At 40.3% G+C, this 12,239-nt stretch overlaps 1 protein-coding gene and 1 pseudogene across 3 annotated transcripts in view; both read right to left on the reverse strand.

The window, feature by feature from the left end:
* Positions 1 to 12,239, reverse strand: part of RIPOR2 (RHO family interacting cell polarization regulator 2) — a 244,298-nt gene that overhangs the window by 213,081 nt on the left and 18,978 nt on the right. The window lies entirely within an intron of this gene.
* Positions 1 to 12,239, reverse strand: part of LOC140708830 (argininosuccinate synthase pseudogene) — a 29,615-nt pseudogene continuing 17,376 nt past the window's right edge. The window contains exon 1 of the transcript XR_012089065.1: positions 1 to 12,239. This exon is cut by the window's right edge and continues 17,376 nt beyond it. The product of XR_012089065.1 is annotated as an argininosuccinate synthase pseudogene (transcript).

Consider the following 12,239-nt stretch of genomic DNA (forward strand, 5'->3'; position numbering starts at 1 on the left):
TCAAAGGAGATATGCAAATGGCTAATAATCACATGAAAAGATACTCAGAGTCATATGTCATCAAGGAAATAGAAATTAAAACCATAATGAAATCCTGATAGGATGGTTAAACTAAAAAAGATAGATAATATAATAACATATGTTCTTGAGAATGTGGAGAAATTGAAGCTCTCATATATTGCTGAAGAGAATATAAATTTTCAGTCACTGAGGAAAATAATTTGGCAGTTCCTCCAGAAGTTAAATATGGAATTACCATATGATCCAGCAATTTCACTTCTAGGTATAAACCCAAGAAAAATGGAAAAATATATACACATAATGACCCGTCCACAAATGTTCACAGTGCCATTTTTTATCATAGCCGAAAAGAAACAACCTAAATGTCCATCAGATGAGAAAATGGATAAACATGATGTGGTTTATCTGTACAATGGAATATGATTTGGCTATAAAAAGGATGAAAGTACTATTGCCTGCTACAAAATAAATGAACTTGGAAAACATTATGCTGATTGAAACAAATCAGACACAAAATGCTACTTATGATCATATGGTTCCGATTATATAAAATATTCAAAATATACAAATCCTTAGAGATAGAGAGTAGATTAGTGCTTGCCTATGGTTGAGGGAACGGAAGATTGGAACGAGGAGTGCCTGCTAATGGGGACAGGGTTTCCTTTTGCCGTGGTGAAAACATTCCGCAATTAGATAGTGATGATGGCTGCTCAACTTGGCAAATATGCTAAAAACCACTGAATTGTATGTTTTGAAAGGTCAGATTTTATGGTATATGAATCATATCTCAACAAAGTTGTTTAAAAAAAAAAAACAAAAAAAACAGATTGCCCAATCCCTGCATCCACACGGGGTTAATGAGAGACCAGGACCGCTAGTCATTCTTTCATCAGAGAGTAGGCTGATTAAGTAGTACTCCACCTCTGGGGTTTTTTTTTTCCTCTCTTTTTCTTCCAGAGAGGTGAGCATCTGCAGAATGCTCTCTGGCACAGAGTGTTCATTAGAATAAACAAAAATAGCATCCCACCTACCGAACAGCTGTCATTGATGTTCAGATTGCTGTTTTGCTTTTTTCTTTTCTTTGTTTCTAAAACATCATTAAATAAGCACAGACCTCCCCAAAGAAGCTCTAACTTTTGATTGGATAATTCTCAGGATGTATTTTCTGAAAGGTCAGTGATTTTTTTTTTTTTTTTTTTTTTTTCAGAACAGTAATTCTTCAGTGGTGGTCTGAAGACTGTGGGTGTTCCTTGAGGAGCCAGTAAGTCAAGCATCTGCAACTCCCCTGTGCACAGGGCAGGGCAGGGGGAATGAATGAGACTATAGCTGGGTGTGGACTATGGTATACTAGGAGGGCTGCACCTACTCGGCCTGAAGGGGGAGCGCGTGCTTTGCCTGAAGGGGCAGCCCCTCCAGCACCAGGGGACTGTGGGGAAGTGAGTCCACCTTCATCAGCTCTGCCAGTTTTACAGACAGACACTGAACACCTGAATTTTTTTATGCAAAATCTTTATGTTTTAAATGCTGACAACCAAACTCAAAGGAAATGTAAATCACTCGTGTGGGCCAAACAAAAGATACTGTGGGCTGATAAACTACAAATTTGTGACCTGGGCCTATAGGGGTTCTCTGCACTGGCTCTTTTGTATAATTAATATCAGATTTTCAAATCAGAAAGTGAGTGTTGAAATGGTACCTGGAGTTCCTGTAGTTCAGTCTCCCACACCATGTTAAAGTCTTTTCTACAATAGGCACGTTGAATTTAAGGAAGCTAATAATTCAAGCCAGACACTTGCAGTTTCTTTGTTGCCTTTTTATTTCAAAGAATATGGAGTGAGGAGTTAGGTAAAGAGATGGAGGTAGAGGGAAGTTTTGGGAAGCAGGCCAAAAATTTAGGCCTGGAAGGGGCATCAATGTTGATTTTTTTTTTTTTTTTTTGATGATTCTCTCATATGACTACCCCTAATATTTTTTAATCCTAATTTATCAAAATGCATCAGCAAGGTTGGGACTTAGGTTTTCCAGAATTCTCGGAAGGAAACAGAATTTTAGGCCTGGAGCAGACCTTAGAATTAATGTTGTCCGATTCTCTTATTTTACAGATGAGGGAACTGAAATCCGTGAACTTCAAACCATTTGCTTGAAGACATGGCTGACATTTGTGGCTGAATCCTAATGTAGTTAATTTTCCTTTCAGCGGGTCAACTTGCAACTGGTAAGTAGGATCCATACAAAACTACAATCACCTTGAAATATCCTGTAGTCTTTTCTACCTCACATTTCAATAGCTCTCATTTTTTAAGAGATACAAAGATTTCTTTTTAAAGAAGCAGCTGATATTTATTTGACTTCATGAGTTACCTTACTGGATTAATGAGATAACTAATAGAAGTTATTTCAAAACAGAGCCAACTACAGAGTGCACATGATTCTGGAAACAGGGTTGGCATGAACCACAGATAATCCCCACAAGTCATTTCACTAGTTCCCATTGTCCTAATAAAACCCTTTGGAGGGGTGCTAATAAGTGTCAAATTAACCAATGTGTGTTTCATTTCCTCTATTTGCCCTCTGAAAGAGATGCTGGCAAAATGGCAGATACAGCAGTAGTGGGAAGGACAAGGAGGAGAAATGAAGGCACCAAAGAGCTCCAACATTTAGACAGTCCACAGTCCATCCCTAAATGATCAAAAGTTGTGTGTAACATGGCACAAATTATTATGAGTTGAAATCTTTTGGTCACTAGGGACAAGGACAAAACAGAGCCCACAAGTGTGTGAGAAGGGCCCGAGGGATCATTCAGTTTGTTTGCATTGTTGTGTTTTGTTTTTCTCTTGGTATGGCACCTACACACAAATCTGACAAGCCAAAATAGGAATAAGAACACACGCACTCACAGTGACCTTTTATTAAATGCAGAGATGGTTATGTGTCACCTAAAACATCAACAAAAGCCCAGTTCCAGTAATCAGCAAGATTTTTTTGCTGCATTTATACTTGGTCCTCTTTAATTATACAGAGTTGCCACCAGTGTACTGAGATGATAGACTAGAACACGATGACTTCAGCAGGAGATCAGAGCTTTAGAGCTTCATCATTCTCGCATTCAAGTGCGAGATTTCAGCCTGTCTCTCCTCTAAATGCAGTTAGGAGTCTTTGAAACCTTTTGTGTGAATCCAGGAGGGAAAATTGTCTGGCAAAGTCTGATAAGCATCATGTCAAGAGCACATTTGTACTCTGGTAAGAAGCCCAGGCCAATTGCTGCTGGGTTGTCATGGCAACAGACATACACACCATTTACACATCAGCTTCTGAAATGAGTAGAAAATAACAAAACCTTTTCGACAGGCTGGGAGGTGAAGGGAAGAGCGGCATCATCTGTGCAGCCTGGTGAAACGGCTCTAGTGGGCATGCTGTCTCCTTGGATGGTGTCATGTTTTTAACCCAGTGGGAAATTCATAGGATCCTCCTGATTCTGTATAAACTGTGGGACAGTTCAGTCACTTTTACCAAATCCTTATTTCCTTTTCAAACCCTGTTTACTAATTGATGCCAAATAGTATTATAGTAATTGGGAAATAAAGGAGGTCCCTCTCCTGCTTATTCCTCCCAAAGTACATTTCTTTAGCTTTTCAGGGAGGTTTTGTAGCATACTTATATATTGTAGAGGGAGATGGAGAAGGAGGAGGAGGTCTTTCATGGGCCTAGAGAAAATGAAGTTAATCACGGTTGGAAAGCCTTCCCTTAAAAATGCTGGTTTTTGTTTGTTTGTTTGTTTGTTTTTTAATGGAGTCTCTCTCTCTGTCACCCAGGCTGGAGTGCAATGGCGTGATCTTGGCTCACTGCAACCTCCCTCCTCCCGGGTTCAAGCCATTCTCCTGCCTCAGCCTCCCAAGTAGCTGGGACTACAGGCATGTGCCACCACACCCAGCTAATTTTCTTTGTATTTTTAGTAGACATGGGGGTTTCACCATGTTGGTCAGGCTGGTCTCGAACTCCTGACCTCAGGTGATCCACCTGCCTCAGGCTCCCAAAGTGCTGGGATTACAGGTGTGAGCCACTGCACCCAGTCCTAAAAATGCAGTTCTAAAAATGAATAAAAAAATAACAATTCATTCCAGTAGTTCCTAAGGCATATGGCATCAACAATAGATCAGAACTATATGGAATAAGCCCACAACGTTGAAAAATTTAGGCCGAGTGGAAGCTGGATCCCTGAAGCTAATCTCAGCGATTTAAAGTAGAGAATAAGGATGGAATGCATCCCCTCCATTAGTCTTGAAGTGAAACCACAGGAACTCTATTCATGAGAAGTAAAATTAGCTGTATGTTCACTTTTCATGACATTTGTTACTGCACTTAAGCATTCCACAGCATGACTTAATTGCTGCTGAAATACCTAAGAGGAAAGAGAAGGAAGGAAAATAAAGTGTTTGATCTTTGAATGACAAAATAGTCACGAATCTGGGAACATTAAGTAACTAGAGATGGAGTTAGCATCACAAGCAACACACAAGAAAAGTCTTGTGTCTGATGATAATAAAGTTCCCTCAACTGATTCATCACTTTTTCCCTTGCTATAATTATGAACATTCATCAAAAAACCTCTGACATTAAAATTTCAAACTCTTGTTACTTCTGCTTTTCTATCTCATAATTAGAAAAATTTATTAATTCCAATTTTAGTTCTGGGTTTCTAAAAAATTCCAGGAATAAAACCTAGGGAGAAAGACCCTCTCATTGTATACATCTTCTTGGGGATTCACGTTCTGGGTGCTTCACTTAGACATGGTAAGTTGAAAACATAGGGAAACAAAAGATCTAAAGAAAGTAGCCAGCCTCTCCCAGAGATTGCAAACCAGCATGCAGTCAGCTGGCAGACACTTTGTGGGGAGGTAGGGACTGGAACAGTGTTAAAAGAAATGGCACTGGGCACGGTGGCTCATGCCTGTAATCCCAGCACTTTGGATCACTTGAGGTCAGGAGTTCAAGACCAGCCTGGCCAACTTGGTGAAACACCATCTCTACTAAAAATACAAAAATTAACCAGGTAATACCAGTTATGTGGGAGGCTGAGGCATGAAAATCACTTGAACCCAGGAGGCGGAGGTTGCACTGAGCTGAGATTGCGCCACTGCACTCCAGCCTGGGTGACAGACTCTGTCTCAAAAGAAAACAAGAAAAATGGCATAAATGCCTTTTAGGTCGAGCAAAAGCTCGGTTGTTTGCCACAGTCCTCCCCATTCTTTACTGTCTTACATCTAGATTGCCTGCTTATTTCTGTTGCCTGCTTACGGGCTTTGAGTTAGCAGTTTATGCACACATTTGCTGATGCTCCCCAGATTTTCTTCCTTTTGGTATGTATTCAAATCAACCCATCTATTTAAGACTTAATTCAGGTGTTCCCTCTTCCACAAAGCCCTTCTGGCCCTCTGGTCTCACCTGACCACCCCTATGACCCCTATTCAGTGCCCTTCAGTTTTAGTTCTTACTTTTTCTCTAATTTGTTCAGGAGTAACCAAGTGGCAAACCCCCAGAGGGCCAGGTTGTGATTCACTGTTCTTGTGTTTTAACCCAGGAGAGTGGTAGTTGTGGTGTGGGAGCTCAGTTAGCTCACAACAGTTTTTTGACAGATGGGAATGCAGGAACCAGCAAAGTGAGGGAGTGGACCCCGGCACAGCCCAGTGGCCTTGCACTGGTTTCAAAAGGAAAATGAAAAGTTCTGTAAAGTCTTTAAGACTCCTATGACGGAAATATTCTCTTGGAAGCTCAAAATTGATATTTTGGTTCTTAGTAGAATAGTTAAAACACATTTCTGCTTAAAATCTCTAAGTACTGAGGGATGACAACAGGTAGGACGAACATAGAAATACAAGTAATTTCATAATATCACCTAGGGAAGCCATAGCATTGAGCTTAAGTATTTGGTGACTGTATCAGTTTCCTGTGACTACTCTTACCTCCTTGCTTATTTCAAAGTCTGAAGTGTTTCATGTTGGGTTGAGAAAAGCTGTAAAGTGGCACCACCTGATGGTTACTACCCAGAGTGCCTGAATTGACCTTGCAATTTCAAATGTAATAAATGATCTTGGTTAGCTCAGAAGACTTTTTCCTAATGCTTTACGTGAAAACAGCAAATTGAAATATGTTCCTCTTGGAAAATCAGAAACAAAGAAAATGTTTTAAATTTTGACAGAAGCAAACCCTCTCGTATACAGAATAATCTACCACCAAAACAGTTTGCATATGATATTCATTGAATACTATTACATTTCAAATAGGTAATAAATAAGATTTTATTGTCCAGTTTTTCTTTATCCTTTAAAAGCAGATATTTTTTCTACATAGAACTCTCCTTAACCAATTGTTTGATTATACCTCTCACCCCTTCCAACAAACACAATGTATTTATTTTAAAAATCTATCACTTGCCCTGTAGAATTTTCCACATTTTGGTTTGCACTAATTGCTTCCTCCAGTGCTGTCTAACTTGTTTCTATTCCTAGGATTTCCTGTAAACTAGTAGTAAGATCTAGATTAGATTAGACTTGATTAAATCCCAGTTCTATTTTTGGCAAGATAATAGGTGACACTGTATGATGCTATATTAATCAAATCTTGAAGCACGTGCCTAGTTGTCCTCCTTAACGTGATATTAAGATTGATTTGTGGGTACAGGTAATGTCAGTTGGAATTCTCTATTATAAAGTTCCCCAATAACCTTTCATTGAGAGTGTGGATATCTATTGGTGATCATTGTCTCCATCCATCATTTCATGAGGACTGCAAAATAGTGATGGTATAAGTTTTATTATTACTTATATACCTATTAGCTGGGATTTTCTCATCATCTATTTAGTTAGCTTGAAATACAGTTCAAACAGGAAAGAAAGAACAAATATGTGATCAATCTCTTTAAAATATATATTTAGAATAACAAATTAGTGTCCTGGCAACCTTCAAAGCTGAGCAGTGATGTTTTGTGTTTCATTAGGAATTCATAGATTTTTATATTTGATGTATTTTAACCCATTGCAAGCATTATTCTTGTTGATGCCCAAATGGTTCCACATTTGACAAATGCATATATTTTTAACATAAATACTCTTAATATGTGGCATAGTTGTTAGGAAAGCAGGCATATTGTAATGTTCTTAGAATAAATTATTACCACTTTCAAGGAAGGCAATTTAGCAATATGTATTAGGAGCCTTAAAAAACGTATGCCCTTTGATTTATACTCTAGGATCAAACATAAAGCAGTCGTTTCTATGAAAATAATCAGGAACATAGCTAATAATTGTATAAAGATATTAATTCTAGTGAAAAGTTAGAAAGAGATGTCAGCCGGGCACAGTGGCTCATGCCTGTAATCCCAGTACTCTGGGAGGCTCTGAGGCGGGCATATCACGAGGTCAGGAGATCAAGACTATCCTGGCTAACACGGTGAAAAACCCCATCTCTACTAAAAATACAAAAAATTATCTGGGCGTGGTGGCACGCGCCTGTAGTCCCGGCTACTTGGGAGGCTGAGGCAGGAGAATCACTTGGACTCGGGAGGCAGAGGTTGTAGTGAGCCAAGATTGTGCCACTGCATTCCAGCCTGGGCAACAGGGTGAGACTCTGTCTCAAAAAAATAAAAAAAAAAGAGAAAGAAAAAAAAGAAAAAAGAAAAAGATGTGAATAAGTATGATGATATACTATAGCTACCATATTAAAAATCCAGTTTTTTGAAGAATTCTTGTTATCATGGGGATATTTTTATATTACATTAATTGAAAGAAGACTACCAAAATATGTATATATACCAAATTATATACATAATATGTATATAAACAAAAGACTAGGAAGTCATACTTCAAAATATTAATAGTTATATCTGGATAGTGGGATTACAGGATATTTTTATGTCTCATTTGTATTGTTCTTTACTTTAAAAATTATTTCCAATATTATGTATCACAATATGTCTTATTAAAAATCAGCTAGTATTAAAGGTTTTTCTGGACAATGTTAATTTGCTATTGTTGGAATAAACAACCAAGTAAATAGTTTATAATAAACAAGCAGAATGTCTCCTTATGTATTAGTGAAAATTCTGCAAGAAAAAAAGGAACACTTTTCCCTCAGCCAAAAGATCCTTCTGAGTTAGTTAAAGAACGAAAACACAACTAAGCAGGATTTGAAATAAAACCTGCAGGAGCCTTCCTGAGATAGGTTATATTTTTCCTCCTAGAATCTGCTCATTGCAATTAATTAGGCTTCTTCAAGAGTAAATTTTCCCTGTGCTATCCAATAAGTCAATGTGATATTCATCCTGATTCTTACTGTGAATGAGAGTATCAACATAGATTAAGATGGATGTATCTGCCATTTGTAATGAGATTCCACAAGGTATCTCCACCCACCAGTTCCTTTCTGATACTGGCAATCTCTGATTTTTGATATCCTAATGTCTAGTTGTCACTTCCAAAAGTCTAACAACCTCTAGTCCAAACCATTTATTAATCCTTAATCTCTGCCTCACCTTCGTACTACCAAACAGGTATTCAATGTCCAAAATTAGTCCCAATGAGATAAAAGAAAATAAAATTCACAAATAATATTGACAAAACAACTTTTAACATGCTGTTACAAGTCCTATTTCCTGGAAGCTCTTTGGGGACAAAGTTCATGTCTAGTTTAATTTTTTTCTTTTCTTTTCTTTTCTTTTTTTTTTTTAGACGGAGTCTCTCTCTGTTGCCCAGGCTGGAGTGCAGTGTCGTGATCTTGGCTCACGGCAACCTCCGCCTCCTGGGTTCAAGTGATTCTCCTGCCTCAGCCTCCCAAGTAGTTGGGATTACAGGTGCCCACTACCATGCCTGGCTACTTTTTTTGTATTTTTAGTAGAGATGGGGTTTTATTATGTTGGCCGGGCTGGTCTCGAACTCCTGACCTCAGGTGATCCACCCGCCTTGGCCTCCCAAAGTGCTGGGATTACAGGTGTGAGCCACTGTGTCCAGCTAGTTTAATCTTTGTTTCCTTTGCATATAGGACAGTGCTCATTTTGTGAGTATTTATTGATGATAGAAGTGAGATGAGGAGGAGGAAGAAGGAGAGGAATGCATTTCTGGACAGGGTGACTATATGAAAAAAGGTATGAGCTTTGAGTGCTAGAGGCAGTGAGGAGACCAGCTCTGTTTAAGAAGAAGGATCATGCAAGGGGATTATAGAAATTAAGGTTGTGGCACCCAAATGCCCATAGATCAATGAGTGGATAAAGAAATTGTGGTATACATACACGATGAATACTACTCAGCTATAAAAAGGAATGACTTAATGGCATTCACAGCGACCTGGGGGAGATTGGAGACTATTATTCTAAGTGAAGTAACTCAGGAATGGAAAACCAAACATTGTATGTTCTCACTCATAAGTGGGAGCTAAGCTATGAGGATGCAAAGGCATAAGAAAGACACAGAGAATTTTGGGGACTCAGAGGGAAAGGGTGGGAAGGGGTTGAGAGATAAAAGACTACAAATTGGGTTCAGTGTATACTCCTCGATTGAAGAGTCAAAATCTCACAAATCACCACTAGAGAACTTACTTATGTAACCAAATCCCGCCTGTTCCCGAGAAAACCTATAGAATTTAAAAATTTTTTTTTTTTAAGATTTAAAAAAAAAGGAAATTAAAGTTGTGGCAAATGTGGCAAGACTGTGGAGGGTCCCAACATTTAGCTGAGGAGTTTGTCTATAGTCTGAGTCAGTGAGAGACCAGATTGAAATCCACCCTATTACATGAAACAATCCTAAATTCCTTAATGCTTCAGATCAAGTAATTGGTTTATAAGAGAAAGTTGGTGCCAGGGGAAAGATAAATATTAAACTTAAAAAAAAAAGGTCTGTAACTATGTAGAAATGAACCCATCAATTTGATGGAATTAGATACACTTGTTTTTAGGTATAATTTACATGGAGTAAAATTAGCCCTTTTTAGTGCATAGTTCTACAAGTTGTAACAAATGTATACAGTAGTGTAACCGCCACCACAATCAAGATACAGAAGAGTTACATCATATGAAAAAAGTTTCCTCATGCCTCCGTAGTCAACTTCTCTACCCAGCCCTTGGCAACCAATGATTTGCTTTCTGTCCTAATAGTTTTGTCTTTTCCAGACTGTCTTATGAGTGGTATCATACAGTAGGTAGCCTTTTGAGTCTGGCTTCTTTCACTTAGGATAATGCATTGAGAATAATCCATGTGATTGCATGCATCAGTTCATTTGTTTTTATTGCTGAGTCATATCTCATTGTATGGATATACAGTTTGCTTAATCATTAATTCATAAGGACAAATATTTCTTTTTAACATAACACATATAACTAATGTGGTACCCAGGCTGGAGTGGGGTGTGTTCACAGCTCACTGCAGCCTCAAACTCCTAGGCTTAAGCCATCCTCCCACCTCAGCCTCCTGAGTAGCTAGACTACAGGTGTGTGCCACCACACCCAGCTAAGTTTTTGATTTTTTTGTAGAGATAGAGTCCTACTGTGTTGTCCAGGCTGGACTTGAACTCATGGGCTCAAGCAGTCCTCTCCCCACTACCTCCCAAAGTTTTGGGATTACAGGCATGATGGTGCAACCATGGCTAGCCCAAAATAATATGTACAAGCTTTAGGGATTTATTTACTAATTGACAAAGGTGATGACAGGAAAAAGAGAAAATGCAAATAGAGTATGCATTAATTTCAGAAATGTGAATGTCACTGCCCAGTAGACTCGTTTTCAGAGCAATTTTTTTTTTTTTACTAGTGTATCTTTTAATTGCCATTTTATAGCTACCCACCACAGCTGCCCCCCACCCTTCCCTTCAATGACGATGTTTGCAGGCTTCAGGGAACCAGGGACAAAGCTGGGGCCTGGTAGCCCCACTACGCTACCAGCTGGGAAGAACAAGTCACAATTACAAATTATCACAACAGTTAGCACCTGTACTTGGGGTAGCTGCAAAGTGAGGAGGCCCCAGCTCCTTATTGTACAGGGGTCTATTTGGCAGTGACCTTGCTCAGGAGGCAATGATACTCCTTCAGCCTGAGGGAATTGATGTCGATGAACCCGGTGGCATCAATTGGCTCATAACCACCCTGCGCGTTCATGCTCACAAGCTCCTCGTTGTAGGGAGACAGTGGGGACTCCCGGCTAAGGATGTACACCTGGCCCTTGAGGACGGACACCTGCGCTTTCCCTTCTACTCAGTCCTAGGACTTGGCGATGCAGTGGCGGACAAATTCACACTCAGGGCTGTGCTGGAAACCGGCAAATTTCAAGCTCGGCAAATTTCAAGCTCAGCAAATTTCAAGCCCAGGCCTTGTTTGATTTTGCGCACCTCCCGCCTGGTCCATGGTGAAAGCCTGGATGTCTAAATGAGTGTGGTAAAGGATGGTGCCTGCTGGGGTCTCATGGATACCTCGGGCCTTCATTCCAGTGAAGCGGTTCTCCATGATGTCAGTACATCCCACACCGTGCTTGCCCGCGACTTCGTTCAGGTACATGAAGAACTCCAAGGAAGTCTGGTGGGTGGAGCCATCCTTGACGTTGGTCACCTTCACGGGGACCCTTTATGCTGGTCCCTTCACAGGGACCCTTTTTTAAACTCGATCTCGAGGATGTCAGAGGTGTTGAGGGCTTTGGCCGGTTCCTGGGTCTTCATATAGAGACCTGGAGGCACTTGGTTTTTGGGGTTCTCCAGGATTCCAGCCTCCTAGCTGATGTGCATGAGGTTCTCCTCCATGCTCCACGGGTTCTTGAGAGTGACGGGAATGGGAATCCCGTGTTGCTTTGCGTATTCCATCAGCTCATTACTGCCCTTGAACTGGTTATAGAACTCGGGCATCCTCCAGGGTGCAATGACCTTTATCTGGGGCGGGGGGGGGGCGGCAGCGAGTACCAGGTGAGCTCAAACTGGACCTGATCGGTCCCCTTACCCGTGGTGCCGTGGGCACCCTCTCCCGCTGGACGATTTCCATTTTTTTTGCTGGCAATGCAGGACCTGGCGAGAGGGGTGCCCAGGAGGTAGCAGTCCTCACACAGTGTGCTGGACTGGATGGCCGGCCAGATGAACTCCTCCACAAACTCCCTGATGACATCCTCAATGAACACCTTTATGGCCACAAGTTTCAGTGCCGCCTTCCTGGCTTCCTCAAAGTCTTCCTTCTGGCCAGTGTTGGCCAGGTAGGC

This window comes from Chlorocebus sabaeus, chromosome 17 (assembly GCF_047675955.1).
Source record: "Chlorocebus sabaeus isolate Y175 chromosome 17, mChlSab1.0.hap1, whole genome shotgun sequence".
Classification (NCBI taxonomy): Eukaryota; Metazoa; Chordata; class Mammalia; order Primates; family Cercopithecidae; genus Chlorocebus; species Chlorocebus sabaeus.